Here is a 26,167-nt window from a genome sequence, read left to right on the forward strand (position 1 = left end):
GCAGCAAAATCTTGGTTTGGGAGATCCCAACCTGCTTTTTTTTTTATTTTACATTCTTAAGATGCAAAAATAAGAATCTAGTTTGTGTCACATTTTAATAAAACTCTGTACTTTTACCCTAATAATGTGAGACACAATCTGTGATTGACTTTTAAAGGCTTGGATAATTTATCGAGGTTCTTTGGATAGCAGATACAAAATATCTTATAGTTGATATAAGGATCTGAAAATTGCATATATTTTGTGGAATGTTTTTGGCTGAAGTAGAATATATTTTTATATGGTCCTTTATTAATTGTTTAAGGCCCTGGCTTAATTTTAAGAACAATATCCTTTTCACTCTCTTCTACCAAAAAGGCTGTGCTTTGAAAAAATAACATTGTTGTTGCAAAATCTGAGAATTCACAAATATTTTCTCCGTGAGCTGATTTTCCTGACATCAGCCATTGTGTTGTGCATTCTCCTCCAAAAGAGAAGTTGAAAAGGAGAGAGAGACAAAGAGGAAAGGGATCACAGTATCTCAATTTTATTTTCTTTCCTGAAAAGTATTCTCTTTGGACAGACAGTAATTGTAGTTTCTAATGACACAAACTTGAAGGGAAACAGAAGACGACTACAAACAGGTTTATGGGCCTATCAGCAGGAATATGTGGCTACAAATTGCTGAGTAAATGAAACAGCCTGTTGTTTCCTAAGCCTGGGTTTGTGAGTGTTATGCCAAAGTATTTGAGGAGGAGCTAGAGCACCAGGCGGTGTAAAGGATACCTGCTGGGTCCTAATTGGTGCCCACTGTTGTTAATGGCTTCCTGTGGCTGAATGTTTACTTGTCATTTGTTTTGTGCTTTGTTTCCCAGCTACTGGAAAGAAAAAAAAAATACTGACCAAAACTTCATTTTGCTTTTAAGTGGATATCCCTGGACATCAAGTGCCGCGCTGCAGATTGTCTCACGACGCTAAGTACCTCGAGTCTATTCCTCAGTCCTGTAATTATCTGGTGTGCTTCAAATGTTACCTTTGCTTTGGATATTGTTTTTGAATTTGGAAAATGATCTGATTTATTACGAGTTATTAATTATATAACTGAGAAAAATATGCGATATAAATGTCTGGGGCTTTTTCTACTGCAAGGCTTGGCATGGTTAAACATTTTAAAAATACCTCAGATAATACCAGTCTATTTTTAAGCATCTGTTTTCCTAAAATGTCCATTTCTCCCATAAATCTCAATTTCTGTGGGATACCTGTGAGTGGTCTGTGAAAGATGAGGAAGAACGAAACTTTGCATGCTCAGAACTTACCTGCAAAAGAGTTCCCACATGTGACTCAGCCACCGTCTGGTTTAGTGGTATTTTTTTCTGTTCAAATCCAAAGGGACTAAAAAAACCCCCAAACCTATCCAGGTCAATGTTTCAGACCCTTTGCTTGCTCTGTCCTTGGTCTCCCTAACAAGATGGCCTGTTAGTGCCAGCTATGGTGTGAACACCTCCCTGCTGGGAAAAAGGAGTGAAACTGCTATTTTTAACTAGGCCACTGAATAGTTCGTGGTGAATAACCATGTACACACATTACTGATCAAGAAAGAATTAGAACTAGTGAAAACATCCTAATCCCATAATCTTGAGTCATCTGCATCTCCTACACTGGGTTGTGGGGTTGGTTTTTTTTTTGAGTGGTGTCAAGGGAGATTTAGTTTCAGTAATCCTAGAGAGGAATGCAGACTTCTGAGAAAAAATACCTGTATCTCAATTTAGCAACTAATTCTTACTCTGCATATCTCTGAAGAAGAACTTTTACATATTTGCCCTCTGTTCACAGGGTTATACAGCTTGATATACAGAAACATAATATAATTGCAAAGAACCGAATCTGTTAGTGATAAGGTTATGTTTGAGAGCCACTTCTACAGCAGTACTATGTTAGATTTCAGTTGGCATTTGAGGTGCCCTCAGAGCAAACCAGGCAATGTGGGAGAAGGTTTCAATGAATTATGGAGCATTTTGTCTGGGGACATAAATCTAATTCCTTGATTACCGTTGACTGTCATTTCAGCTCTGTTTCACATATGTATCACTTCCATATGTATTTGGCATGTACACCTTGCAGATGTACTGTCCGTAGAGTATTATTTCATGTTGTTTTGTGTTACCACTCCGGATAACACCATCTGGAGATCTTCTTTATTAGGCACCGAGTCTAGAAGCTACTAAGAGCTGAAGGAAATTTCACCCAGTGCAGGAGACTGTGAGTTAGATATTGAGTTCCAGGTATCTAATCTGTACTTAACTGGGTACTGGAGAGGGGGAAGGAAGATGGGTCTAAAATTGTTCTTGACGGGCAGCCAGGCAGATTTCCACTTTGCAGGCTGCTTTCAGGGAAAGTACATCTAACTAACATGGGAGCCCTTTTCTGTAATTCCTGAAGGGTCATGATCTGTAAGAAAAAAGAGGCATCTAAGCTGCTTCCCCCTGAGTAGGAGGATGCTGATCAAAAAAATGGAGGGAGGAGTAAACAGATTTGCTTCATCTTCGAAGAGAAGCTTAGTATATTTTAGGGTATTCTCATTCCTAAGTATGTTTCTGACACATTTCCTGGCATTTAGTCAAGGTATTTGCTATTTTTTTAAATTTGTTTGTTGTTGTTATTGAGTATTAAATAATCTAGTATTTTTATGTTCTTTCTCTCTCTAGGTTAGAGGACTACAGAATAAACTAATTAAGTGTGCAGTCTTAAAGAACCAAAAGGACCATGAAAACTTTTGGATGCTGATTCCACCGGGCTGTCACAGTTCACAGCTCAAAGAAAAACCTGAGGATATAAAATCAAAAAGTAGGGTTTCTTACACACTTGGTCATATCTGAACATTTGAGCATTTTAGATAAAAAAAAAAAAAAAAAAGCCCCAAACCTAAACTGATTGCAAAAAATGGCAGCAAGAAGGCAGCAAGAAAATAAACTAGACCTTTAAGTGCTGTAAGAGTGTGTAACCCATTAAAATCAATGCAACTGTGCTCACTTGTGTCACCCGAGAATCAAGCCCAGCAATATGGTGTTATCCCTTTAGATTGGTTCTTGTTTATCATGGTTTTTTTTTTTAAGTTTGTTAAAAAAAAAAAGTCCCAGGCTCTAGAAAAAGGAAAACTGAGGTACATTTCAAACAGAGATACGAAACATCAAAATCCAAAGTAATCCTCTTTCAATTATTTTAATAAAAAAGAAGCCTCTATGCCAGAGTATGTAGAAAGTCTGATTAGTTTGCCCAATGTGTTTTTTGAACAAGTGGGTTTCATGATTGACTATAGTACAGTATTAAACTGATTATTCACATACAATAATGTTTGGGTTAGGATGAGGAAGACCTTGACTTTTGTTTGTGATAATTTATATATCACTTTCTCATTTTGATCGTCTTAAAAGTCATTGTAATATGCAGTTTCTGTTCTCAGTCTTTGTTACCTTGGTCCTCTCTTAACCTTTCCCTATTTATTTTACACCCTTATGTGGTTTTGTACCCTAATTTTTGCCATAATCCTGCAAATACATATTTGGTTCACTGGAGCTATTCCATTAATCTAAACTTGCCTGTTGAATCAAGACAGCCGGATCTATGAATTAAGGGAAAAGAATATTACTTGACTAAAACTGATCATTTGATTCATATAGAGATGTCTCAATCTCCGTCAGTAGATCTGGAGCATAGTTTACTCTGCTTATAGTATAAAATATCTTGTCTTACACAAATCTATGAGTACTATGATATTAAGATATTAAAAAAATAATAGAGATAAATGCTAGTCTTGAACCTGAGTACCCGAGTGCTGGAAAGCTGTTAGAATTGAACCATTTTTATTCCTTTCACAAGCCAGCAGTAAAATTCTGATTATGGTTTTGCTTTGACTTTACAGTGTTTGCTTCCAAAAGTTTGCCTTCCTGTGCCTTTGTAAGAACCAGTACGGAGCAGCCAGCTGTTGTTTCTCTAAGCCAAAGATGTGGGCAGCTGAAAAAAGTAAGCAATTTATATTACAGTTAAACAAAACATTTGTGCTTTCAAGCAGTGCTACTCAGACTCAAATTATGTCATCCAAAGTAATTTCTCCTTGTGTCTACGCTGTGCTTGGTACGGGAGAATAGCAGAGGCAGCTGCTGTAGGCTGGTCTGCTCTGGCAGGAGACCCACTGCCTCAGTCCTTGTCAAGGACCTGCCTCCGTACCTCAAATGCTTATACAGGCAAAATAATTATTTTGCGATAGATGTTCCCTGAAAAGAATAATTTCTTCCAGTAGAAGAGCATTTTTGCCTGTCAAGCTGTGTCTTCACTGTGGTTTTGCTAGAGTAGTTGTGTCCTGTGGTGGTGGAATTGCTCCCTGCCTTCCCCGCAGTATTCTTAAGTCATATGGCTGCCTGGCAAGGTTTAAAACGTGGACCTAGCTTTAGGAACGTGCTCATCGGGCTTCTCAGTTCTTTGTAACTTCCCAGTTGTGAAGAATGAGAATTAACACCCTTGTCTTTTTCTTGGAGGGCTTGGGATGATCCTTTCCTTTTACTGTAGATTTGAGAGTGAACTCCTGTCCACCTGCATACCACAGGAATAACACTGTGCTGTATGGTGGAAAGGGACTGTAGGAAGTTAGAGGAGAAAAATATTGATTATTCAGGCAATGTTTTCAGATTAGGGAAGTTCTGTGTCAGATTCAGGGACCTGCTGCTGCTGTTAGGGGAAAACGAGAGGGAGCTAAAGAAAAGAGCTTTGGTGAAGGTATCCAAGTTTTCAATGCTCCACACAGAAACTAAATGGCATGGAAGCAGGGAGAGTGAGGGTAGACAGGTGGAAGAGGAGTGACACAGAGATAGGGAGGGTGCAAATGCTTAGAAGAAGCTTTATTGGTGTTTGCCCCACCTTCTTGGTAGAACGTCTTCCCTTCCAGCTCATTATTGCCAGGTGTCCTGCGCAAAGGTGCTGTAGACCGAAAATGCAAAAAGGGCATGTTTAAAGAACGGCGATGAAGAATGCTTGAAGAGACTCAATAGCACTCTCAGTTCCAATTATATTAATCGGGGAGATTGGTTCTGCTGTCTGAAAACTGTTCGGGTAGAAAACACTTTTCAAATAAGCTGGCAATGAGAACTGATTGGCTGAAACAGCAGCAGGATATGAAGGAAAGCAAAAAATATCTCCCATTTTTACTTCAGGCCCCTTCTCACCTCCTCCCCTCAAACCCGCTTGTTTCCCCTCTTTGTGTACAGTTCACCAGCTGTGCCCTGCGAGATGAGCTGGGGTGGGCCGCGTTCCTCACACCTCTGTGCAATGCACACATCGCTCTCCCAATCTGCCAGACTTAGCAGTATTTCTTGGGACAGACTGTCAGGTTGCTGAGGATAACTGAGGGTTTAATTTGCAGTTTGCATTCTTTTCCTAAGTACTGCATGCTCTGGAGAGAAGTCAAAAGCAGTCATACGATTATGAACTCAATGGTTCCATCCATCTATCTTTTCATTTAATAAAGTCAGTTCTGTCCAAAAGGTATTTCACATGGTGGGCACACTAAACTCATTTATATTGCAAGGGACAAAAATAACATCCTGTTTGCAGAGGAATTAAAAATGTCATGAGCCTCAGTCTCTTCCTGCCAAATTAAATATTCTAATCTTAAATCCAGATTTTCTTATTCCATGTAGATATACCTGTGGTCATTTTGTGCCTGAATTTACCTGGTTTGGGCATATAATTTGCTGTATAAATTGCTATGTTTGCAATATAAATTAGGTACACGGTTCCATACTAGAATTTCCTATTTAATGTGTTTTACAAATTTGGAGCCTATTTACCAAATGATAACATAGACAATGAAACAGTTTGAAAGACAAGACAAGATGTATGCTTTTCGTTTGAGAATTCTAGAATATAAAATTAGGAGTTTGATCCTGTGTATTTGACTATATGGGTTAAAGTTTTATTTGTAATACAAGTGTATTACGTGACTTCTAAGCTTTGAACAACGTGGAAGGAATCACCATTGGTGAATTCTGGCAACGTTACTACAAGGTAAAGAAGTAGTTGTTTAAATAAGGAAACCAAGGGGTGGTACATCTGGTCTGCTAAGGCCATTTTGCAGTAAGAGAAGATGAGATTTTGATCTTATTTCTCTCCTTTTATTCTCCTCCCCCCCCTTTTTTTTTTCCTGATTCCTGTGATGGAACAGGAAGCAGAAGTGAATTTTCTTTCAAATAAGGTCATTTGGCTTGAAAGAAAAAAAAAAAAAGTCTATGAAATGTTTTGAGATGGAACTTTAACCATCTTTTGGTTTAATTTTAAAATACTTTTCTGGGTCTCCTTAACATGAGGCAGATGTTCTTAAGTGATACCCCATTTGATGTTGTCATGCAATACAGCTTTTTCTCCTCTTCTCAGAACAGCTGAAACCAAAGACTGTAGTAACTGATCATCAGCACAACTTTTTCCCTATCTCGAGACTTCTAGTGTATTCATCACTGTTATCTAGGTGATGGTTACAACATCAGCAATTGCAATAGTGTTTGTATAGAGGACTTTGCTCCTCCCTACCACTCACCCATACAGTGTTGGTTGCTTTCTGTTTTGACTGAAGAGAGAAGCGACAAAGTTATGCTCCTACCCCAGAGCGATGGCAGACCCGCAGAGCCCTGACACTGGTCTGATGTCCTCATCTCCAGTGGTGAAGAATGGGCCTGCCAATGCCCAGCTGTTTGCTTGGACAACTTCAGCTGGGTCTCTTGCAGCTACTGTCATTGTCAAGGCAGCATATTCTTCCTGCGGCAAGGATGCAGGTGATAAGCTAGATTTTAGTTAAGGGATTTAAACTATAAGGCTGAGGCCTTGAAGGTGGCCTATAATGTGAGAGGAAGAGCTGACTCATTTGATATGATGAACGCTTTTCTTTTGATCAAAAGAGGGCTTCAGCCTCTTGTCCAGCTTGAGACCCAGCCTCTCTCCTCCCAGTTAGACTAGAGAAAAATGTGCTGTGTGGACTCTACAAGTGAAGCCTCGATAGACCTGAAGTTGTGGAGGTCTCTTCTGTTAAACTGAAGATGCTGCTTACACCCCCTCCCAGCTGTAGCTCCCTGTGGCAGGATCTCCTCTACAGCATCACCTGGTGTGGAGGATGCCCCAGCCATCCCGTTGCCACCCTGGCTGCCTGCATGGCCACCACCGCAGTGGTAATGGGGCACTTCAGAGCAAAGCACTGCCTCAGTTGTTGGAAAGTGGGTGTCTGCAGGTGAGGGAAAGTGCAATGACCCAGTTACCTCTTCTGACCATCTGTCCTCTGCCCTAGTATCATCTCTGCCTTTCCTGGGTAGCACTGTAACTCACTACAAGATGGGAAAATAGCTGGTTGTGGCAGGCTTTGCCCCATGAGGGCAACAACGTGCCCTGGATAATAACAAATGAACTTTTATATGAAAGAACTTTAATAAATAAATGAAGAGTTACTTGAGCTCTGGGTAGGATTTAGCATTGAAGCCCAGGGCTTGTGAGAGCTTTGCTTTGACTCAAATGTGGACTTCTGGTCTTTGGCCCACTGTATGCTGGATGATACCAAATGGTACCTTTTGGCTGTAGGCTGGAAAAGGGCTTGGGTAAGCAAATTTCACTCTGCTTTCTCTTTTTACATCTGACAGCTACGGCCTCCGAGCTGAACCCAGGAGCAGTTCGCAGTGAACCGCTCCGATGAGCAGACATCCTACGCAGAACAGCGGGGCTAGGGCCTGCTTCGTGCTTTTGGGTAGGCTGACAGGAAGGCTTACTTGGACAGCCATATATGACTGAAACTGATGTATTCCATTGCCATTAAAAGTAGCTCTGAGGCCGTGTTCATTTCCATCTTTGCTGTCTGGGTAGATGTTGCCTCTATAAACTGCAGTTTTGTCTGTTTTCCATAGGATTTAGCCACCAGCTGAGGCCTTTAGGAGGATTTAGATTAATTGTTATGCAGTGTGCAAATCTGGCAAAAAGCAGCATGAAGTAAAGGTGAATTTTACCCTTATAAAAGGAGCAAAGGTGAAAACACACAATTATCATTTGTCTCATTCTTTATTTAAGGGAAAAAAACATGCATGAACTACCGTCTAGTCTGGATTAGCCACAAGGAAGCCAAGTCATGCACCCAGAGAAAGTCCTAAATGATTTCCCTCTGTGAAAGCACTCTGGGTTCCCACCGGTGTAAGTGACAGCAGAAAATGGCTCGTAAGTGCTGGAGGTGAAAAAGCACCCTCTCTTAGCTTTTCGAAAGAGGTTTATTTGTACACGCTTTCAGGTGACTTTCTGTAATTGTTCCCAAACGAAGGGAGGATTAGCTCAGATGTCACCAAACCGTGAGGAGGCCTGGTTGGCCTTTCATCCTGCCCCAGGCCAAGGGTGGGCCACATGGGCCCTGTTTGCCTGACCCAAGGCAAATACGTCTTGGCTCAGTGCTTGTTTCTATATGCTTGACTGAGGCAGAAGTGATTGTTCACAAACAGGTGAGAGAAAAATAAAGCGGAGAAATGAAGGGGGAGTCTTTTATGCATGAAAAGGGGAAAAGGCCACTTGAAAATCACTTGAAAAAACTCAAACTTTTCAGGCTATTATATTGGCTGAATGATAAGAAGAGAAAACGAAGTGCAGTCAAGGTATTTTTAGAAGAATTACACTCTACGGAAAATAGAAAGTGGAGGCCAGGAGTTTAGAGGGGCTGGTTGAAATGAGCTGGCTCGTTTTGGCGTGCCCGGTGCGGGGCAGCTTAGCAGCATTCCCAAGGGTGGGCTGGGGAAAGAACAGCAAGAGGGGAAAATGGCACGTATCCGCATTGGTTTCTGGATGCTCGCTTTCTTCTTCCCCAGTGTTTTGCATTTCAGGAATATATTTCTAGTCACACAAGGAGTTGCAAGTAGTTATAGTACTGAGCAATTCTGTAGTGATAACAGTATACCTGTGCAATGCAACTATACGGGTAGCCACCTGGCTGCAAGTCTGTGGAGAATCGGGCCCAGAAATCGGAGCTCTTTTTGGTTTTCTCCATGAAATGCAAATGGCTTTCAATCAAAGGCCTTGCCTGCTCACAAACTGGCACTAATTTAAATGTATCTGCACTTTTTAACTGATACAGGCAATTGATGTAGGGTTTTACATAGACATCGCCTAGAGCATTTCCTGGTTTTGTATTCCTGCCCACCAGGGTTAGAGAGATATATTCAAACCCTGTATTAAGATTTACTTTAATTTTTAGGTGCTTATGTTCACAGTGCAAACATTTATAAATGTTAGTGTCACTTCACTTTCCTTAAATTCCCTGCTCCCATCATACAAACACACACAAGTCTTCTTTCAATTTTCATTTGATTCAGCTGCGCACTTCAGCTATAGGTTAAATGAAGATCCTCAGCCTCGTGAAGTTAAAAAAAAAATCTTTAAAATAATTTTCCTCTACAGTTCTTGTTTTCCAGCTCTGAATTTTGTTTACAGCAAGGCCAACTTCTTGTTACTCTGAGAAAGAAGCATTTTTATTGTCCTGCTGCAGGGAACAATCCCAGAATAGAGGAGGACCAGACCCAGAGTATTTATTGCATCATGTCATTTATTTTCAAAATTTAGTTATAATATTTTAATACTTCTCCTTCTGAATTTTAAAATAGAACAGAAAATAGAATAGAATAATTCAGTTGGAAGGGACCTACAATGATCATCTAGTCTAATTGCTTATCATGTGCAAAAAAAGAAAAAAAAAATCAGTATGCAAAATATTTTACAAATAAACTGTCATTCTTGCAAATTTGTCCCGAATTGTAGCTATTAACACAATTAAAATGTAGGCAAGGAGATTTTTTTTTTTTCTTGGATGATGCCACTACACATAATAAACTCTGGGAGTGAAGGACATTTAGCTGAATAGCAAGAAAATAGATCCCATTTTCAGATGTTACTTATACTTAGAGCATTGTTTATGTCTAAGCAGAACTGCATGTATTTAACAGTGGAAAGCTGGAATTTTAACAAAATCCATCTCAGGCATAGAACTGCAGTCTGTAATCTTTGTTTAGGCAAAGACACCTACATGAATCTATACATTCATGGAGACTGGAACGTGCTGTTAAACTGGCTGTAACGCTAACACACTCTGGCCAGTGCTAGGTAGTTCTGCGGTGGAGAGTGGCGGTTGCGGTGCTCCAGGGAAGGCTGCCAAGCGGCAGCTTTGCATGCAGCCGTGTTGGTTTGAAGGCTAAGAGAGTTTCCTAGCGTAAGTACCAGCCGCTTCATGCCGCTTAGCTTCTGTACTAGAAAGCTTCCCTCAGCACGCTTGATTTACCAGTGTTGGCAGAGCATCAGCAGCCCTAAAAATGGTTTGTAGTCTGGTTTGTGAAGAAAGCAGTGAAAACGCTGAGAGCAAAAGGGTGTGTATCAGCTTTCTGAAACAGCGGGGTCTCCTGAATCAGTAGCCTTCGTTTCATTCCACCCTTCCTTTCATGCCTCTCAAAAGATAGTTAGATCTGAAATACAAAGATGACAGTTTAAATGTAATAATTGTTGCCTCTTTCACTGGCATTATTTTAACTGAAAATAAATGGGAGGAATTAAATGTGAAAGTAAATTATGTAAATGTGTAGGTAAACAATTTCTTCGCTCTCGGTCTTGTTCTAAGGAAATGAGGTTTGCTTGTAATTCTGCTGTCTGTCCTCTTTCTGCCCCCACACCGGCCAGTTTCATCTCAAGGTTCTGAAAACGTTTGTGAAAATTGGTATCTAGGAACAGGAGTGTGAGTCAGGCACAAATTTGAATGACAGATTTCAGTGCAAGTTCAAGTTGCCTTGTCTCTTTTTTTAATGTCACTTTGAGGGCATGTTCAGCATGGGCACTGCGAGGAACCAGCAAGTGAGACCTTTTGCCCAGCTTTTGGTGTAGAATTTATGGATAACAGGCAGGAAATGGAAATTCAACTGTAAGGGAAGGGAAGTCACAGAGGATATGGAACAACTATTTTTGTTACTGCTGCTGCATTTTATTTTTAATGTAATTAAAGTTGCTGTGGACTGATTACCTTGCTATATCTAAGTGCACCGGGTCCTGGGAGTGTGATGCATATTCATCATTCAGTTCATTGCAGGTCCAGGAAGACAGGAGCAGTGAAGAACTGAAGAGAGAAATATTTATAGTAGATCGAGATGACCAAGATGTGGACAAGCATGTTGTCTGGATTTATTTGTTTTATTGTGGAAGAGGACCTGAAAGGCAGGAAATATTCATCAGCATCGGTAGGTAGACATAGTAAAAATTGAAGTTTTAGAAATGGGAAGGATATTGCTGCTAACAGCAATGGAGAAAAGGAAATAACACAAAAGGAAAAATACAAGCTGTTTGGTAATAACTGCAAAGTTTAGGATTAGGCAAATAGTCATCCTTCCAGGGCAGCAGATCAGAAGTGGTATTAGATGTGCAGGGCTAAACTGAGGGAGATCAGTTTGGTATTGAGATGTAGATTTGTGAGCCATCTACCTAAAGCTAATATCAGTGTGAAGAGAGGAGGCTCCCCGAGGATAAGATACAGAAGATGAGACCCTGGATAGAGCTTTGAAGAGCTTTCGCAGACAGGAGACAAGAGACAGAGGAGAGTGAAGAGCCATTAGAGGGGGGTGAGAAATCCATACATGTGCTGAGCTGCAGTGTAACACAGGGAGAGCTTTGTTAGAATTGGGGGGCATCAGAAGTGCCCATGGCTTGCTCCATGCAGCCTAGACCAGACTCACTGGTGTTTGAGCTTGCCTGTTAAAAATAACTTGGATATCTCTACCTTACAATGTAGACATAATTTCAGAACTGGGGGCCAAAGCCAAAGTGAGCTTTAAAGGAGAAAAAGGGTGACAAGGAATGGTGGGAGTCAGGAAGGAGAAATACATTGCAGCCTGTGACAGGGCTGAAGAGGGGACAGAACTGAAGGAGATTCATGTGGTATTCAGCCCAGCTGATCCACAGAAGTGAAAAGGAAGAAGCCAGGATGAGTCAAGGAAGAGGCATTGATTGTCACCAGGGATATTAGGCTTCAGAGGGATGAGGCAGAAGTTTAAATACCAAGGAAGGCCTGGGACCTGTTTTTTTGTGTGTGTGTGTCTGGTGGCTACTATAGTGTGCTTGAACGTTAGTAGGTGACGACTATGGTTCCCCTCTCTTCCCTCCCACTCCTGTTTCTAATCACAGCAAAATAAAACCCCAAGCTTCTCCACTTCATGCTTCAGGCAGCCTTCCTTTCCCATTTTACATGTGTCCAGTGCCTCTTGTCCTGAAAAAGCCTCTGGCTTTTCCTCCTCTCAGGCATCACTGAAATGCACTTGCCTTAGGAGGAGGAGGCAGTTTGTGGACAGTAGGGTCTGGCCCCTCGGTACAGGGGCAGGAGGAGAGGCTGCCCCTCTTGATGTGGAATAGCTTTTGAGGAACTGCATTTTCTGAGAATCAGCCTTGCCATCTGCACCCAAATACTGTTTCACTTTTTGATATAGAAATTTCAAAAAAGCAGCCACTGACAGCCAAGAAATTGTCATCAGTCGTATAAACAAGCTTCCTTCCCTTTCCAGTCCACCTTCCACGTGCATCTATAACTCCCAAGCCAGAGCCTCCTGAACACCAGCCACTCCTGTTTTAACTCTAGACACAGCAGCCAAGATTAACATGAAATTCTGTTCTCTGAAGTTGTATGTATTGATACTCACTTCAGCCTAAGATTACTGTTAACCTTAGCAGCAAATGGAGTTAGATGTGCAGCAGCAGATGCCAGAGAATCTGGATAAAAATCAGGTATGGTGCATAATTTGTGGGAAACAGAAGCATGCACAATAGGATAGATCTATAAGAATGGAGTTTGGGGATTATTTGAGAATGAAAAATCATTGTTCATTTAGAACATTTAAGGTGGTTCATCCTGAAGTGGAATGGTGTTTCAGCAAAGACTTGCCCTCCCCCCCCCCCCCCCCCCCCGGGTATCAGAGGCAGGCCATGGGCTGGGTCTTGGTTTGAAATTAATTTTTATTCTTCACTAAGACCTTAATGTGCTCTTGGCAAAGGTACTCAAGGAAGACCCCACTGCACTGGCTTACCGGTTATGAAGCAGATGGATTATGGATGGAAAACAATCCATGTGGAAGTCAGTGCAAAGCAGCTGGTATATTGCGAATACACAGGTGACTCTTCCGGCAGTGAGCTTTCTTTTACACACTTGACAATGTTAAGGATTAAGCTTCCTTATGCAGGGCTAATACAGGGAAATAATCTGAACAGATATTCTGTAAAACAGGCCCTTAGAAGTTATTCCAAATTAAGTATTTCCAGTGAGTGAAACACTATAACCAGGAAAAAATTCTAGAGCTGTTAACCACAAATGTTTCCGTGAGTGGAGGAGTCTTGGATATGATATTGGTGGTCTCTTGACATCCCAGCAGGGGTAACTGATGTGTATAGAGGTGTGGAGAACAGAACCGTGCCAGTTCGTCTTTAGGAGCGTAAGTAAGGAAGGCTGGAGAGTACCACTCGTCTTCCTGCTTTCAGCAACCTCACAGTGAAAAAGCAAACCGTAGTGTTACTTCTTTCTTAGAAAACCTGGGGTTATTCAGCCAGTTTACAAATAGTAACTGCTGATATCATATGCCGCTGTGGTCAGGGAGTTTCATGCTTCATCTTGTAGTTACCTGTGGTGTGTTCTTGAAGCTGTGTCACTGGGACAGGTACTCGCCTGTGGGAACTGGAAGTGCTCTCCAGGAACTGTGACACCTTGTGCTGCCAAGTCCTTGATCGGTGTGAACTCTCACTGTTTTCTTCACCAAGGTGGCTGCTGGGGGAGCAGGTCCTGCCTCGGCTGTGCCAGAGAACAAATCCTAATTTATTTTAAAGTGTGCTTACAATGTAACATGTGAGGGCACTTTACTGTATATATTGGTCGTTACCAAATCTTTTATTAAGTCCAGTATATAAAATGTGTCATTTATGTTGTATGTGGTTCCATATAGCTTATTAGTGTTATTGTCATATACAGAGAGTCAGACATAAAGCAATATATAGTTTGCTCTGTAAAAGGGTTGCAGGTGTGTTTGGCTGAGGCTATACATTGCAGACCTGTTTTCTATCACCTCGCTTTTGTGTTGTCATTTATATGAGTGCAAGTAGATGTAAACTGCTGCTAATTCAGGGAGGTGGCAATGACTGCTCAAGGTGCAGAGACGAGAAAATCAGACTTTATATCTGTAATACCCGGTATTGCACTGCAAAATATGTTCCCTGTTAATTTCTCCTCCAGAGCACTTTTCAAACAAATAGCTACATCTCGTGGTGGGGTTTTTTTTGTGTTTAGTTTGTTGTTTTGGTGGGGTTTTTTTTCGGGGGGGTGGGTGGTGTTTTTGTTTTTTACAGAAGAGCATACAGAGTCACTTTATCAAAACTGTTTTTTGAGAATCTCAGTAATAGTGCTGAAATCAAATGCAAAAGGAGCACCTAAAGGAACAGTTATTAAAAGTTTTATTTGTTGTTAATCTTTTTTTAATTCCTCCTTGAAAGGATCCTCAGTTTTGTCTGACATATGGACCTAAGACCCACACATTCCATTGTGAAAGTATCCCTAATGATGTGCTAGTTCTCAAGGATGTATCAGAGTGCTGCAGCTAACACCCGCTAACGCTGCTCACTCCAGTGCTGGCACACTTTGCCTGCTGAGTGCAAAATCTCTCCTGAAACAGATCTGAAGCAAGAAGTGGGGATCTGCATTGACTCTACAGCACCATGCAGCAAGCAGCATAAAAATCAATTCTCACGCATACTCCTCTTTTTCAGGAGGCGAGACAGAATGCCTGCTCTTGTCCCTCTTTGGATGCCTTCTTTTTCCCCTTGTTTCCTGCACGCAGGAAATGCAAGTGTTACTTGTCTTACAAGCACTTAGCAATTTTCTTTTTTTAGAGTATAATAGTTATGCATTGTGGCAAGATTTTGCTTTTTATTTTTTCACAGGACTGAAATAAAAGCAGAGTTCCTATGTTTAATACATTAACAAAGACTAGGGGAGTTATAATGAATATCTTTTCTCTGAGACTGACCCTTCCTTAACTTTTGTCAAAATGAATGCGCCCAGTTAAAGCAGTGAATGTCTCAGAGTTAAGGCCAAGTGTGCATCTGACAAAGAACACACACTTGTGGAGGTTGCTGGAAATAACTCCCCTTCCTTGCTTTAACTTGTGTTCGCAGGCTGTGCGGGGTTTCTGCAGGAAGAGAGCTGCAATGCCTTTGTTGTTTACAAAGTAAAATATATAGCTAACCTCTGGCACCGGGTCCGGGAGTCTGGTCTGCTGTCTTCTCTCTTTGCTCAGCTGGCCTCCTGCCTAATCTGCCTGCTGTAACGGGGATGTTTGCAGTTCCTTTCCCTCTCGGTAGCAGCTTGTGTTGTACTGTATGGTCAGAAAGACACAGACAAGATTGTTTGTAGGTTTCTTTAATTAGACCAGCTGGAAAAAGGAGATGGTCTCTGAGGCACACAAACTCTTCTCCAGGCTAAGACTAATAATCTTGTAGTTTGAAGAACACTAACCAAACTTCAAAGGGTGTTTTCTCTCTGACATCTCTTCATCTAATCCTGTCTTTATTGATTATGTTTTAAGGCCAGGAGACCCTGATTATTGACCCTGTCTCCTGTTCAAGGATCCATTATATTTCACCCAGCTGTCACACAGACAGGCCAGTGACTTGTGTTTGGTGAAAGCAGGCAGTCCAGAGAGGCATTTGGTTTTGGTAATGACCTCAGCTGTTACTATTTGTAAGTGCTCTTGGTAAAGTACTCAAGTGAAGCAGGGTGCCTCTGTTAAAGTGACTGGATCAAATCTACTGCTATGTGCCCTTAAAAGCATCGAAAAGATAGTGGTTGCAATGGACCTCTGGAGGCTTCTCACCCAACTTCTGCTCCAACTTCAAATCTAGATCAGGTTGCTCAGGGTCTTTTCTAGTTGAACTTGGCCTGTCTAGACATGCCCATTCTGAATTTGCCTGCTGCCAAGTGCAGAATTTCAATTTCAATCAGAATTTCACAGGGATGTTTTAAACCAGGTCCATTACAAAAACAAAGTGTATTACATCCACACAGTTGTTATTGCCAAGCTAACTTGTCAAATAGTGGAAAAATGCTGACTGAATTCATTATGTTTTTATTCAGTAAATCATTGTAATAAGTGCTTTCATCTAAGGGTTTGCAAGTTGTTCAAGGCATTAACACAAACTTTTACATGAAACTCGCAATCAGCTGATCCAAATCAAACCTACCTTGTGGCTGAGGTTTCCTTTGCTGCCTCAGTCATGAAGCTTTGCACCTCTGGCTCATGCCTAGAAGTGAAAATGTGCAAATACCTTACTCTTACACTGCTTCCACAGAGCCAGATCCAGGCATTTCTGGAACACCAGTGCAGTGCTGCTCATATGCTGCTCCTGAGAGCTGCAGGTAGCAGCCACTTGATCAACAGTGGTTTGAGGCAGATGGAGGAAGCTACGGGAACAAACAGTGAACCAATGCAATTGCATTACTGTAGGTCTCATGGAAACGTAATAACCACTTGGAGTAAAATCACTGTGTTTAAGGTTTCATCAGAAGTGCCTTTGTGCAAAGTTTAATAGGGTCTGCTCCATGTCCCCCTTTTTCTAATGAAAGAGGGGTAAGGTGGCCTGAACAAGGCTTTAAATCTCTGTTTCCAAGCCCTAGTGTTTCAAATCTCTCTGTCTGAGCCAGATCTTGTATCTTCATGTATGAAAGATCTCAGAAAGAACCACTGTAATTTCCTAGCTGGTAAGAAAAAAAAATCATTTCAAGAGTTTTGAGGTTTTGCTGTTTTTAACAATCAGCTTACCACGGATGCTGTAAGTGATGGGCTGGTGTTACAGCTAGCTGTTACAGCTATTGCTGCCAAGTCCTGCTCCCCTCCCCTTCCTGTCCTTGGTCTCCTGCCAGTGCTTGTCTGACACCAAAGTCAGCCAGTTCACAGAGCTCAAACAAAAAGAAAAACATTCCTTTTTTTTGTTTTTGAGTGTTTCTTTGTTCTTTCTACTGATTTGCCTCCCTTAATTGTGAACTAAGCCAGGACTGTAGTTTCACAATAATTTTGGATTAATGTAACTGTGCTGTATAAAGCAAAGGTGTTGCCCCAGCTCTTCCCTGCTTGTGCTCCTGCTGGAACTCATACCACCTATGTCGAGAGGCAGATCTTGGTGCTAACCTGCAGGAAAATCATCTCCCCACTCCGCTCCCTAGTTTTTCTTAAGGTTAGTTTTGAGCTGCTTTGCTGATATGGCTTACAAATACTGTAATATGGCTGTACAAATACTAGAAAATATGGCTGTACAAATACTAGAAGGAAGGGGACAGGACCTCCTTCAGCCGGTAACTTCCACTTGTTTTGGCTGAGAGCGTGGAAGGGCTGCTTCAGCTATGCCTGTGTAAAACTGGACCCATTTTGCTGACACTGGAGCACTTACTCTCTACTTCCACTGAAGGTAAATGAGAGCAGAATACAGCCCAATGGAAAGAAAATATGTAGGATAAAAAGAGAGTGAAGTATGGAAAAACCAGAACGTGGTCCTGTTCAGAAGTCATTTTTTTCTTTCAAAGAAATGGAGATTGGCTTGAATAAGGAAAATATAATCTCTAAAACAGTACTGCTTGTTATGTTAGTTACTTTTTTCCAGGTGAAGATGCACTTTAGGACTGCACATCATGGGGCAAATACACCATCATGAGTTGAATATCCCATTTAGAAAACACATCCTTCTGACTTTGTTTTCCTTCTTCTGCCCACAGCCCCCAGCCAGAGCGCGAGGATCGGCATGCTGCCAACATCCGCCTTGTCGTCATAAACACATGAAGCCCCAAAAAGAAACTGAGCAAATATTTCCTAAGGTAAGTGTGAAAATCCCAGCCCTCGCTAGGTCCTTTCAGATGAATTTCGCTCTATAATTACTAAGCTGAGTGTATGAAATAAAGGCCATGTTTGTTGGCAGTTTTTTTCCAGTGGCCTTACCAGAGTTGCACTTGGTAGCCATTTCTGCAGAGTTACTCATAAGTCAGTGGGTGGTTTGGTTACGCTTGGCTTCAAAGCACTTGAGAGCTGATTTCATTGCTGTAAAAAGTTATCTGAACTAAAAAGGAAAATATTTGTAACTTGTCAATCCCCACCTGTTGAAGAGGCAGTTATAACCATCCTTTCTTTTTAATTCTAGTTTTAATACCTCTCTGATGTGTCTTTTAAAAATAATAATAATAATAAAAAATCTTACCAAGTCATTCAAAGCATATTTTTTGGCTTTAATCATACTTTATTCATATGTCCATAAGGTGCAGGAGGAGTAGTCCAGCCTTGCACAACATGAGGCTAACGTACCACTTGAGTTGTGAAGCTCTTGTCTGTGCTTTGCACATAGGGAGGGATTTCAAGCAGTGACTGTACTGTTCCCCCTCCTCCAGGCTTTCAATGAAATTCCCCATTCTAATGCTCTCAATAAAAAATATATATCACTAGTTCTACATGTTATGCATATGCTGGTTTTAAACAAGCATGGCTGTCCTTCTTTCTTGCTGCTGAGGATGAAACAGTATATTTTTAAAATGTTTTTTGTCTGAATGTCATCTCTTTGTTGCACCGGACCATTGTTCAGGCCTACATTTAGTCCCACCTTGATAATACAATGATGTTTAGCCCTCCCCCTCCTCCAGGACAGACACTTCCATTCTTCAAAGTATAAAAGTTAAAATAATTTCTTGGCCTATTGCTTGAGTTGTGTCACTCCCATGGGTGGATCTCTTACTGGATCCCCATATTTTCTTATCTTCAAAGCTCCTTAAAGCTTTTCTTCTCCATCGCAGTACCTCGTATTGCCTTGCTTTCCTAATATTCTTACCTATTTTCTTCTTCTCCACTGCTGCCTGTATGTTCCTGCCTAAGCATTGCACAAGTTGTCTGAGTTCATCCAGAGTGCCCGGACCACAGTCATCCTAATAGCCCACCCCGCTGCCCTGATTGTAGCCAGTCTCAAAGCACTGTACAAGTTCTTTCTTTCCCTTTACTGATTTTTTTCTGTGCGTCCATCTCTTGACCAACTTGAGAGGTACAGCTCCTTCTTGAATATTAAGAACCATTATTGCTACTACTATTGCTATAGTAGAAGCTACTATAAACAAACCATAGATGCTACTCATAGAAATGAGTGGTTAACTTTAGTCAGGAACAGAAAAGAAAATAGAACCTTAAGACAGTATTTTAAATTTCAACTCCAGCTGGAAGTGATGAAGTCTTCTGCAATGCCTTCTAATTCTTTACTAAAAAAACACTGCTTCCCCCTCTTCCCCACCACGATCTTGTTCTATCACCTGAAATATTGTATGTGCTCAGAAATTGTGTCTCTGCTCCATTCATCACCAGAAAAAAATTATATGAATGAGAGCTATGGGGCAGCACTGAGGTGTGCCAGCTTGAAAAAACGGTCAGTATCAGGACTTCAGAATTAAGGAGCAGACTGTTCTGCTGTTTTGTTTTTGTTTGGGTTTTTTGGGGGAGGGGTGGTTGTTTGTTTGTTTGCTAATTTACATGGTTTCCCTCCCACTGCTTTGATATCTGTCTATACCATACCTGAAGGATCTTCGTGCTCCAACTCACAGTAGAAAATGCCTCAAAAAAAACCTTATGTTTGCAATAGAGAAAAGTTCTTTTTTTTTTTTTTTAATCTAAGAGGAAAATGAACAGCACTAATTATTTCTTTAAAACACAGTGATCTTCTGAGTCTGAAAGTTGTTTGCTTGATATATAGACACTATTGTTGACAACAGCAATAAAAAGAAAAACTCAGCGGGTTAATTTGTTTCTTACTAACATCGTGCTGTATTATTTGCCTTTCAAGATTCTTAGATGAAACATTTTTCAAACATCAGCTCATTAAGCCTTTGGACATCCAGTTGGGTGGATAGTCCCTGAAATGTGGTCATATCTGGTGTTGTATTTGCACCCAGTGCATAGTGAAACGCACTCTAGAGCTTGGGACATTATTTGAGATAACAAGGCAAATTTAAGGAAGCTGATGAAATTATCTGAATTGGGCTAATGTAACAGCTAAAATTCAACTCTTCTGAACAGCATTGAGGGAATTGCAGCACAAAGAGGACGCTGTTTTTTACAGATATTCTTCATTCATCTCTCCAGGACAGTAACGCTTTTTCTCACTGTCCCTGGGAGCCCTTGTTCCCTTTGATCACCATCTCACCGTCTTGCAGTTTCACTTCTCACTCCAGCCGCTCCCTTGGAACTCCTCCTGCCTTCCTCTTGCTTGCCAGATCAGACAAGGTTTAGTCCTTGTCATATTATCATGGATTTATCGAGTTTTAATGTTCTTTAGCATTTCTTCAGTTAGAATTGACTGAAAAAGGGAGAAATGAAGAAATGAGAAATATTTATATGTTTGAACTCCGCTGGTTTTCACAATGTGTTTTATTGGGTTTAAATTTCACACACCTTCAGCATTTTGATAGTTTTGAAATTGTTACAGTTTGAAAACATTATTTCAATTTAAAAATAAAAGCACATAGACTTGGCTATAGCTTATACCTTTTCAGTTGTTATAAGCTGGTCAATCAGAATACAAGAAAAATTGCAAACCCCAAATATTTTTAATTGAAAAAGTTTGCAAACAAGTTCGGGAAAACCGAAGTGTACTAGAAACTTCTTATTCTCCGAGTAAGCTAGCAGGGTTATAAGAAGCAGGGTAGCCCTGCTAGCCTGATGCTCCATCCAGGTTCAAATAGATTTAACCTTGCACTGCATTGTGCTGTGCCTCGTTCAGCCTTTGATTAAAGCCTTTCAGTTAAAGCCTTTAATTTCAAACCAAGAAGGCCCATGTCATAATAACATAACTGATTAAATGTTGGACAAATAAGCTTGTAGAAATCAGAGTTTGATATCACAAAGGTGCTTGTTTAAATCAAAATATATCCCACAAGTAGGCTGATACAGAGCAGAGATGGCAACAGCAGTCTGCAAAACCTAGTGTGCCAGTGTGCAATGTTGACAACCATTAAGTGTTTTAAGTAGCCTATAGGATTTAGTAGAGCAGGGGATGCCCTGCTGTGGTACGTGTCCCTTGGGGCACACAGGTCATCTCAGCGTAGCATGTGGCTGGGAGCTGCAGTTGCCACTGCCCCAGCTGTGCTGGGGAGGGCAGAGCTGAGGTTGGCAGAGAAAACCCCTTAGCACAGTCCCAGTAGGATGCTCAGCAGCTGAACCCAGACAGAGTCCTTAATTGCCCTTGGAGAGCAGGTGAGCACGCCTGGAGGGTAGATGCTTACTCCTTAAGGCTTATAGCTGGCTTTACCAAACTCTATTTGAGGCATTTCAAAAGGGACTGTAATGCAGCAAAAATGAGGATGCTGCTCGTGGCACTCACTGTTGCTGGCAGTATCCATAAAAATGCAGCTTGGGAATCTCAATAAAGAATCCTACAGAAGTCTAGAGAAAGGCAGAACCTAAAAATCAGTCTGAGATAAATCTATTGCCTCAATTATTTTGATATTTGAGCACCTCACAACCCTTAAGATTGTTTTTTTGCTTGTTTCATTGTAACCCCTCATGAGATGAGGGTTGTGCTGCTGTCACCACCAGAGAAAGGAGCTGTGGTGCAAAAAGACTGTATAGCATGCATGTGGCCCTTGAGGAGTCCTATGGCAGAGCCAATAATTTACCATAGCATTCTGCAACGTCAACCCACCATACCCGGTCTCCCTCCAGCTTTTCAGCTTCTAACATACTTTTTAAAAAATTTATTTTCTTGTGAGAGCGCAGAAGACTGACTCATCACCCTCCAGAGATGCAAAGTCAGAGGTTCTTTCTTGAAAAGCTGATGGCAGAGTAGTTTTTCATGAACATAGTTGGGAAGACATTTTTGGGCATCACAAACATAATGAGACAGGCCAGTTCATGTAATTTACGTGGCTTGTGGGTGCAGCACAAGGCTATGGAGATGTGTTGAGTTTAAAAGAAGATTTGCTTTCTTGCACGTTGCTGTTAAAATGCATCTGCTGACACAGATGGGGAGGTTATTACAGACTGCTGCAGGATGGATAGCTAAAGATTAGTCTGGCGGTCAAGGGAACCAGCAAAAGCAATTATTCATGAGCTCACCTTCCTCTTCCTTCTGACAGCTGGGAAATAAGTTTCCAGCAAAAATATAGAGAGTTGTTACCTTCTCTATATCTCTTTCTCTATTTCCCTGCTGTACATGGATACTCTGACAGTTCTGTTCCTGAGTTAGGTTTCTGAGCTTTGGCTGCTTTTTTTGAATACAGACCATCTTTGTGGAGTCCTGGGATGAGCAGTTTGTGTTATATTTCCATGCTGAAGGTACTGGCACAGTTTCTATAGCAGTTACTGGAAGACAGGAGGGACAGCCTCTTATGTGTACCAAGTTCCCTTGAAATCCTGTTGTCAGAACTGGACTTAGGAGCAGTATGAAATGAAGGCACACCATTCCCTAATGTCCTTAGAAAGGGCACCTGATCCATTTGTTTGTCAACAAAGCCATGCCACGCCATACCAGTTCTGAGCAAGTTGTAACTGCAGGCATGGAGAAAATCACACTGCGTTCTTCACTGTTGCAGACAATGAGGTCCATTCTGGTTCCCGCTGGCCTTTCTTAAAGAGATGTCCTGCTATCTCACAACTTCAGATGCCCCTCAGTAACACAAGCAAATGCTGAAGCGGTGGCGGAAGCATGGTGCTCCTGGATCCAGCTCATTTACGGTCGGCACTGCTTTTCTTCAGGTTTGCGATTGCTCCCAGTCCTGGTTTGAGTTCCTAGGAACTGCTGCATCAGGAATGGTTGTTCAGGGAAATAAAGTATTAAGAAAAAAAAATGTGAGCAGGTCAGGAGCCTGACATTCATCTACCACTGCTTGCCAGAGGGGGCATATCCGTCATGTAGGTCTAGATAGATATGCAGTTCCAGAACTGAACTTGCATCTTTGAGCTGTAGGCAGTGCCCAGCAGCACTGTAGCTTTAGGAGTTCTAGCAGTAGAAATTGTAACTCTTACAGAATTATGCGTAGACAAATCCCTACTTTGCTAAACTTTTGATATAAGTAAATGATGTATAGATGAACAGCAGAGATGACAGTGCAGCTGGCACTTTCCTGCCTCAGTAGCTTCTCTTAAACCTCCCATCCCCTCACAATTTGTTCCTTGCTAGCTGCTTCTCTCAGTCCTTATCTGCTCACCCTTTGTTAGCATCAAAATACTGCCCAGCTTTAAAACACTGATGCAAAGGGCCAGGGTTAAAATATAGAGGCCTAAAGATTGGGGTGCTAGGGGATCTAGGACCTAGAGGTTGTGGAAGCGCTAGCGTCCCACAACTAACCAAGGGCTCGAGGACAGAGTTTAAAGCCCAAATGCAACTGTTCAGGCTCTATCTCCTAGTGGAGATAGGGACATTAGTTGAAGTTGGGCACTAAATATTTTAGGAAATCTAGGCCGTGCCTCAGCATTTGGCTGATCTGCAAATTTAGGTCCCATTGATTCTGAGTGGCAGAGCATATCATGTGTCACTTGTGTGTTCTGGAAAATGGTTCCTGTAGGCCATTAGTTTCAGGCACCCATTGCTAAAAATCTTAAGCTGGAGTTGTTTGAAGTTGTTCTTTGGGCATAGTTCACACCACGGCTTGAGCGATGTTTAAAATAAAGCAGACTTTTAAGTGATTTTTATAAGCCAAGAGTTTTAGATATTAGTTATTACATTGTTATTTCAAGAAAAACAGCAAATTGTTGTGCTTTTTCCTGTTTTGTTTTCAGCAGTTGGTCCCTTCTGTCTTCACTGCCTTCATTGCCCAAATGTAAATGGGTGCAGAAATTCCAGATTAAAGCTTATGACATAAATGAACCCCTAATGATTTGATTTTTGTTTTCCTCTGTTAAGCCCACGTAATGGGAGCTGGCTGCTTATCATTGAGTAAGATCACTGAATGATTTAATGGGGGGTTAAATGAAAAGTAAGAGTTTTCATACTGGTGTGATGCAAATCCTGTGTCCAATTAAAGCCTCAAAGCATTTTTTAAAAGCTGTATAAAAGGTGAATCATTTCTGTAAACAGCCCTTAAAGTGAAAATCCAACACCTTTGCTGTGGGAGAAGTAATACGACCTCGAATACCTTTGCAAACAAAGAGTCACTTGCCTTCTGGAAGCTGCTCTCTTTTTTCAGCAGCTCAGCATGGGGTGCCAGAAAAATCATTACCGGGCCCATCTTGCACTTCTGGCTTTTCCACACCTGCGTATCACGATCCCTGCTGTAACTTTATGGACCGTGAGGAGGCAGGTTTGACGCCATGAAACTCAGGCTCAGCTAACAGCTGCAGGATGGGCAGAAAGCCAGACAGTAAAATGTAAAGAGGAGGAAGGAGAGGGATCACCTTTGAAGTTTACAAAAAAAGCATGACTTTGACCACTTCCTTTTTTAATTAGCTGTCTCAGGTACATTGAACCACCAGTTTGAATGGAAACTGGTGGGGGTTTGTTGGAAATCCTGAAGGTAATACTGTAAGGGTTTCATCTATATGTGACCATTATTTTTTTAACTTTTTTTTTTTTTTGCTGTTGTTGTTTTGGGGTTTTTTGTTTGTTTGTTTTGTTGTGTTTTTTTTTTTTTGTTAAGTTTAACATCTAGCACAATGTCAGGGAAAAGAGCTTATTCCATTTGGGAAAGCCTGAACTACAGCTAAAATTGGTATCTTGCAAGTGTGAAAAGCGGCATTAATGCAGTGTTGAAAGTTAGGATTTTGATCACACTCTAGCCAGGAAATTCATGATTACCATTCCCATAGCAACCAGAACACACCTCCGGGGTACATGGGTAGAACTTTTTTATAAATGTATATCGTTTTAACTTTTGGTCAATACCCACGCTAGCACCAGGAGGTTGCTTTTTGTTTGCTTTACAGTAGCTGAAAGCCGAATTGGAGGGATCCTGTAGAGGAATTGCAGTTGCTGCAGGAACCAAACTTTCCTGTGTCCTCAAGAGGCCAAAAGTTCATTTTGGACTAGTATGTTCTTTGTACTTTCTGTGCACGTTGAAGTGTGTTCAGGGAAATGGATAAGGAGCAAATACAAACTATAGTTGTCATCCATGTAGGAACTACATGCATTTAACGTACAAGACTGTAAATCAAAAGTACGGTGATATTAAAACTGTACGTTAGGGTCAGATCCTTATACATGGGAATGTTTTTTCTAAGAAGTCATTTTTGACTGAAAAGCTTTATACTTAAACATGCTTTAAGGATAAGGAAATCTTTGTGTGCCCCTCTGGGGATGTATAATTTTTTATATTAAAACAAGTATTTCTTGTAGGGGGGATTCAAATTATTTGCATATTCTTGCCGATGCAATGATAGTGATACTTCACAGTAGGTGTTAAGCGGTCTAAACATTCAAAACATTTTCCATTTCTTCTGTTGCAAATTTGGCAAAGGCATTCTCCAAATGGAAGACTGCAACTGGAAAGAAAAAAGGAAACCAAACATATTTTCAAGTGCTACAGATCCTCTAAGAAAGCAGCTGCAAAATATGCCCTAACTTATAATTTTAATAATAAATATAACACTCTAATAATTCAGACCTGAATGAGCTATCTACCAGGCTGAGAATTTCTATGAGACAATTAAAGGATAATACAGATACCCACTGAATGTATTCAGGATTTATTGCTTAAGCCTGGTAAAATTTATTTGGGAATTTATTGGAGATGCAAAAAGTCCTTCAGACTGGAGGAGGAAAAAAAAAAATCAACAAAATGACCTACTGTCCTGCTGTGAAGTGCAGAGTGATCTCACAGTAAAGTCCAAGGGTGCGGTATCAATGATGTAAAAGAACATCGTGATTTGTAACTGCAATAGGCCCGAGTCCATTCTCTGCTTGAAAGAAAAAAAGAAAGAAAAAGTACCATTGGATACTGGTATAAATCCACTGAATCCAGGTAGAAATGTTTCAGCTTTATATAGGATTTGAATCTGGGCCAGTATGCCAGTGTGTTCTAAAAGCTTCAAAAGGGGGCACCAAACTGTGTATCGTGTTATACACAGCTGGTTCATATAGTTTAAAAAATATTTTGGAGTCATTCTTTTCCTGT

The 26,167-nt window shown here is 41.0% G+C and overlaps 1 long non-coding RNA gene across 1 annotated transcript; it reads left to right on the plus strand.

Moving 5' to 3' along the window:
* Positions 1–2,713: 2,713 nt before the first annotated feature.
* Positions 2,714–22,778, plus strand: LOC148053292 (uncharacterized). Its single transcript, XR_015708107.1, has 4 exons — positions 2,714–2,826; positions 3,902–4,002; positions 17,813–17,911; positions 22,652–22,778. It is a non-coding gene; the product is annotated as an uncharacterized LOC148053292 (long non-coding RNA).
* The last annotated feature ends 3,389 nt before the right edge of the window (positions 22,779–26,167 follow it).

The sequence above is a fragment of the Nipponia nippon genome, unplaced genomic scaffold, assembly GCF_047370975.1.
Source record: "Nipponia nippon isolate SJK-2023a ecotype South Korea unplaced genomic scaffold, ASM4737097v1 scaffold_4, whole genome shotgun sequence".
Taxonomy (NCBI): Eukaryota; Metazoa; Chordata; class Aves; order Pelecaniformes; family Threskiornithidae; genus Nipponia; species Nipponia nippon.